The 6,762-nt window shown below is 43.5% G+C and overlaps 1 protein-coding gene across 1 annotated transcript in view; it reads left to right on the top strand.

Annotated features, from left to right (window-relative positions):
• PLLP (plasmolipin) overlaps positions 1 to 6,762 on the top strand; it is a 286,192-nt gene that overhangs the window by 266,842 nt on the left and 12,588 nt on the right. The window lies entirely within an intron of this gene.

Genomic DNA, 6,762 nt, shown 5'->3' with positions numbered 1-6,762 from the left:
TGATTCAGCAGCCTGTGGTGGGAATGCAGCCCTTGCCTTAAAACGAGGCGTGGGCCAGGCAGTCCCATTAAATTGTAATGTGCTGTGTTTGGACATTGTGTAAGATGAATGCAGCAACTCTCGTTTTGCAGCGTTTAAGCTCTTTCACCCCGGCAGCTTTGGCTTTTAAATGGAGGTTTGGCAGCTGGAAACTGGGATGGAGAAGAACATTGGAAGCTGTCTTATTACGCTATTCAAGTATCTTTATGTATCCCATCATTGCCACCCCAACAGCCGAGTGTTTTCTGAAATTCTTAAGTCCTCGACTTAACAACAGTTTGTTTAGTAACCACTCTAACTTACAGCAGCACTGGAAAATGTGATTTATGACCGTTTTTCAAAGTTACGACCTTTGCAGCATCCCCATGATTGTGTGATAACAATTCAGATAAATTCATATTTATGACCGTTGCAGTGTCCCAAGGTCATGTGACCTCCTTTTGCAAACCTCAGAAGCAAAGTCAGTGGGGGAAGCCATTCGCTTAACAATCATCTTACTAACTTAACATCTGCAGTGATTCAGTTAACAACTGTGGCAAGAAAGGTTGTAAAATGGGGCAAAACTCACTTAACAAATGTCTCACTTAGCAACAGAAATGTTGGGCTCAATTGTGGTCATACATCCAGGAGGACTACCTGTGTTATTGACTAATTTAGAATTTATTGAGTGGATACTGGTGCAGGAAGACATTATAGGAGGGGCTGGCTGCTTGGTGATCTGAACTTGCTTGTTTTCTTGCAGACATTTCATGACCCTAACTAGGCAAGATCATCAGTGCTACTATGTAGTAAGGAGTGCTGTTTGCTGTGTGTTTCTATTCTGGGGTCTTGCTTGTCAGGGGTGGGGGGGGGGGTGAGGGGGTTCTTGAGGATTCTTTGTTTGGGCAGTTTAATGGCTCTGGGGGGGTTTCTTGATTGGGCTATTGTTTACTTGATTATTGGTCTCAAGATGACCTTGGAGCTAATCTATGCTGATCTGAGTGCTGATTACTGGTGGAGAGGTGCTGGAGTCTTGTTCTCTTTGTGGCTGGTTGATTGTCTCTTTTGCATAGTCTATATTGTTAATGTCTATGTGTCTATTGATGACTGATTTGTCAGAGTGCCAGGCTTCTAGAAATTCCCTGGCATTTTTGGATTTGGCCTCATCTAGGATTGTCACATTTTCCTAATTGAAAACTATGGTTAAATCTGTCTACATGTGAAATTAAAGGATTTTCATCATGCCTTTTGATTGCCAGTTGGTGTTCATGGATGCCTTCTGCCAGTCTTGTCCTACATAACGGTTGTTGCAGTTCTTCCATTGTATGTAAGATGACACCTATTTTTATTTCTGGGGTTGCTGGACTTTATAGGAGATGCAATATTCTGTACTCTTGCTCTAAGACACATTTTTTTAAAACTTGGCAAGATGTCCAGATGTCAACTCCCAGAATTGCTATGGCTGTGGAATGCTGGTAGTTCAGTTCAATTCAGAATAGAGCTGGAAGTGAGCCTGGAGGTCTTCTAGTCCAACCCCCTCCTCAAACAGGAGACCCTATACCATCTCAGACAAATGGTTGTCCAATCTCTTCTTTAAAACCTCCAGTGATGGAGCACTCATAACTTCTGAAGGCGAGCTGTTCCACTTATTTGTTCTCACTGTTAGGAGGTTTCTCCTTAGTTCCAGGTTGCTTCTCTCCTTGATTAGTTTCCATCCATTGCTTCTTGTCCTGCCTTCTGGTGCTTTGGAAAATAAGTTGACCCCCCATCTCTTCTCTGTGGCAGCCCCTCAAATATTGGAATTTGTTATCATGTCACCCCTAGTCCTTCTTTTCGCTAGACTGGCTATACCCAAATCCTGCAACTGTTCTTCATATGTTTTAGTCTCCAGGCCTTTGATCACCTTAGTTGCTATTTTCTTTGCAGTTTTGAAATCCAGTTGAAATCCAGATGTCTTAAAATTGCCAAAATTGAAAAACACTTTTTAAGCGCTGTTCCCTTTGCAGCCTGAAGTCCCTTTTGAAAATAAAGCATATGGTAGTTTATGTTTTTTACTTTTATACCTTGTATTAAGCTCTGGGAAGTCGGGGAGGGGGGAAGGGTTGGGTTGGGAAGGGGGGGAGGGGGTGGGGTTGTTTTGTTAAAGATAAAATGTATTGAAAAACTTTTCAATAAAAAAAAGAAAATAAAGCATTAGATAGTACTTCAAAACTAAGTTTCTCAAGAAAAGCCAACAAACTCAAATCCAGCCTGCTGTTTACTCAAATATTTACTCAAATATTTGAGCACATAAAGGGATTAGCTGTGCTGAATGTCACCATTGTGGAATATACATATCCAAACTGCCTTGTTCAAGTGCCTAAGGCTTTTCTTCCCAGATTTCTTTCACTGCTAACTAATTTAGAATTTCCAACAGAAGAGGATACCAAATGCGCAGCTCAGGATGGTACTGTGGGGTCCTTGGTGCTCTCTGAGCTTGGTGGTTTCTTTGCAAAGGTTTCGTTATCCAGCTGGATAACTGGGGCATTGATATATTACCTACTTGGGTAATGAAACCTCTGTAAGCAAACCATCAAGCTCAGAGAGCACCCAAGGAGTGCCCAGTTTAGAATTTACAACAGAGGTTTCCAACCTTGGCAACTTTAAGATCTGTGGGCTTCAGGCTCCCAGAATTTCCCAGTGAGGTGAAATCCAGGCATCTTAAAGTTGCTAAGGTTGAACAACACTCTTTATCCAAATTAGCTTGTTGCACAAATCTTTGTGAATTGAAGTTATGTCCCACATCCAGGTTATGTCCTCTCTCCCGAGCAACCAGAAGCTTTAGTTCTATAAGAAGGAAAAATCCCCAGGGAAATATTGGCAGCCACGTCCCTCCCCATAGTGAAGGAAGTCGGAAGATAGGCCAAAGGCTTAGGGCAGGGCCCTTTTATGACTTGTGGACTTCCACTGGCTGAGGAATTCTGGGAGTTGAAGTCCACGAATCATAAAAGGGGCAGGTTTGAAGACTCCTGCGCTAGCCCATCAAAGAGAAAGATTAGAGGTGACATGATGGCATCTTCCAATACTTGAAGGAGCATCATAAGGAAAACAGAGTCAATTTATTGTCCAAAGCATCTGAGAGCAGGACAAGAAGCAACGGATGGAAGCTCCTCAGAGGGAGATCCATCCTGGAAACAAAGAGAAATTTTCCAACAGTGAGAAAGATTAATCAATGGAACAGCTTGCCTTCAGAACTTGTGGGTGCTCCATCACTGGAGGTTTTCAAGAAGAGACTGGACAGCCATTTGTCTAAGATGGCATAAGATCCCTTCCTTATGGAGGAGGCTGGACTAGTAGACTTCCAGCTTTATGTCCTTTCCAGCCCTATGTTCTACCCTCCACACCTGGAGATCTTCCAAACAGGTGGACTTCACCTTCATGAAGTCTCCACAATGCCCACCGTGATTGGGGATTTCTCAGAATTTATATCCCCCCCATTAGAGGACACTTTGTCATGGAAAAGTGCTAATTATGTCAGAATGGGAAACCTCCGTTACCTTCCATACATTGGTGGAATTCGGTTCTCTGATAGTTTCTCAGGCTGCCTGGAAATGTCACCATGGAGGTGCAGTAATGCCCACACACCTGTTGTCTTCTCAGGATAAGGGATTACAACATCTACGATGAAATGGCTGCTGCCTTATTAGAAAACTAGCAAGATCTTGCAGGACTTTTCTGCAAGTCCAGAATTTGAGCCTTTGGTAGAAAGAATAACCGACGTGAAAGGGACCTTGGAAGTCTTCTAGTCCAACTCCGTGGTCAAGCAGGAAAACCCATACCATTTTAAACAAGTGGCTGTCCAGTCTCTTCTTAAAAGCCTCCAGTGATTGAGTGCCCACAGCTTCCGAAGGCAAGCTGTTAAATTGGTTAATTGTTCTCATTTTTTGGAAATTTCTCCTTAGTTCTAGGTGGCTTCTCTCCTTGATTAGTTTCCATCCGCTGCTTCTTGTCTTGCCTTCAGGGGCTTTGGAGAATAGCTTGACTCCCTCTTCTTTGGGGCAGCCCCTGAGACACTGGAAGACTGCTATCACGTCACCCCTGGTCCTTCTTTTCACTAGGTTAGCCATACCCAACTCCTGCCACCGTTTACCTTACATTTTAATCTCCAAACCCCGGATCATTTTTGTTGCTCTTCTGTGCACTCTTTCCAAAGTCTCACCATCTTTTTTTATAATGGGGTGAGCAAAACTGGACGCGGTATTAGAGAAGAGGCGGAGAACCTCCTCAGCTCTCCTCATTTCCCAGGGAAAATAAGAGGACCCTGGTCAATCACAGGGACCAGAGTCTCTTGATGGAGTTCTATGGGCGGCCATAGAAATTGAATGGATGGATGGATGGATGAATAAGACTCAGCCCATTGACACACACAGGCACACAAAGGGTATGAGTGCTCCAACACTGGAAATTTTTAAGAAGAGACTGGACAGCCATATGTCCGAAATGGTATAGGGTTTCCTGCCTGAGCAGGGGGTTGGACTAGATGACCTCCAAGGTCCCTTCCAACTTTATATTATTATTATATAATAATTGTTGCGGCCCTATCTGGACCGGGATGCCCTGCATACAGTCACTCATGCGCTCATGACCTCTCGGATAGACTACTGCAATGCTCTCTACATGGGGCTGCCCTTGAATACCACTCGGAGGCTTCAACTGGTGCAGAATGCAGCCGTGCGAGTTGTGATGGGGGTCTCCCAATACTCCCATTCTAACACCTCTGCTCCGCGAGCTGCATTGGCTTCCGGTTGTCTTCCGGGTGAGATTCAACGTGCTGGTGATGACCTATAAAGCCCTAAATGGCTTGGGTCCGGGATATCTGAGGGAACACCTGCTGCCAGCATCAAGCTCCCTTCGTCCAGTGCGCTCCCACAGAGAGGGCCTCCTCAGGGTGCCGTCGGTCAGGGAATGTCAACTGGCAGCTCCCAGGGGGAGAGCATTCTCTGTGGGTGCGCCTGCCCTCTGGAATCAGCTCCCTGTTGAGCTCCGAATGGCTCCCCACCTTCGCTCTTTTCGCCGCAATCTGAAGACTTGGCTATTTGAACTTGCCGGCCTGGACTGAGGGATTGGGGTTTTAGATTTTAAATTTAAAATTTAAAATTTTAGAACATGTTTTATTGTTTAGGGCTACTTGGTTTAATTTATTTTAATTTTGTATATTATGTGTTGTATATAGTGTTTTAATTGCCCTGTACACCGCCCCGAGTCCTTCGGGAGAGGAGCGGTATATAAATCCAATAAAATAAATAAATAAATAAATAAATAAATAAATAAATAAATAAATAAATATTTATCATCATCATCATCATCATCTATTTGGGGCAAGTGAAGAAAGCACCAAGGAAGAAAAGCTATCAGTCACACTGTGTTCCATCCCTTGATTTACCCACATAAATTAACCATCTTAACCAGGGAGCCACTTCAAACGTTTCGTATTGCCCAACTAATGCTATTTGGGCTTTCTTTAATCTGGTACAGGTCACAAGCACAGAGAGTGATTTTTTCCCCCCTCCCACAAAAGCTCTTTTATTATACAAAATCAAAGGCCGGTGCTTGACTTCCTGCTAAGGCTGCCCATTGTTTCTCTAGTTGCCTCCTTATTTTAATCTAGAGTCTTCAGCTCATTTTACACGGACAAGGATTTGCTGTTTACCTTAGTATGTAAATGTCTGTCTCAGCCTTTTATCTCCATGTTCCTATCTGTTCTGCTTGTAGCTGATGTTTTCCTATCTTATCTACAGTATTTGTTAAGCTCTTTTGCTGGGGGTTTTAGAGCCAAGCTCAAATCATTTGCATTTGAAAATCCTTCTCTGTAGACTGGCAAATGCAGATTGTCTCCCCCCCCACCGCTGCTAGCCCTAGTTCTTTGAACTGATTCCTGAGGCTCTGTCCCTGCATGCTGTGGGCCTGTTTTGGGACTTCTGCAGATTCTGATCTGGTTTTTTGCCTACCTCTGAGGTCCAAATCCTGTAGTTTTCTTCTATTGTCTGGAGTACTGTTTTTCAACCTTGACCACTTTAAGATGGGTGGACTTCAACTCCCAGAATTCCCCAGCCAGCATGCTGTGAGATGAGAGGACTTCAGTTCCCAGAATTCCCCAGCCAGCATACTGTGAGATGAGAGGACTTCAGTTCCCAGAATTCCCCAGCCAACATGTTGTCAGATGAGAGGACTTCAGTTCCCAGAATTCCCCAGCCAGCATGCTGTGAGATGGGTGGACTTCAACTCCCAGAATTCCTCAGCCAGCATGCTTTAAGATGGGTGGACCAACTCCCAGAATTCCCCAGCCAGCCCTAAAGCACTTCTGGCTGGGGAATTCTGGGAGTTGGTCCACCCATCTTCAATTTGCCAAGGTTGAGAAACAGGATTGTAAATCTCTGTGTTGGCGTGTACAAATCTGGAATGGTAACTTTCAGCCAGGTATTTTGAGTCCTTGGCATAGAATTAATGATTGAGTGAACTTGTTAGGTGAGTCTGAAATAATTGCATCATTCTAAGCTGAAGCAAGAACCGGGCAATTTGTTATTTATTTTTAATTGCCTTTATAAAAATAACACAAAAAGCAAAGAATCTCAAGAATCATTATAATGACAATACAAACATTTTGAAAGGGAAAAAAGGGTACACATAAAAAGTGCTTTAAAAAGTAAAAAAAATAGAACAGATAAAAGAAAACAGCAATACAATATATCATTAGCGCAATTAGCA

This window comes from Vipera berus (assembly GCF_964194415.1).
Source record: "Vipera berus genome assembly, chromosome: 10".
In the NCBI taxonomy this organism is placed as follows: Eukaryota; Metazoa; Chordata; class Lepidosauria; order Squamata; family Viperidae; genus Vipera; species Vipera berus.
The sequence above is the reverse complement of the archived record's forward strand: the minus strand, read 5'-3'. Positions and strand labels throughout refer to the sequence as shown.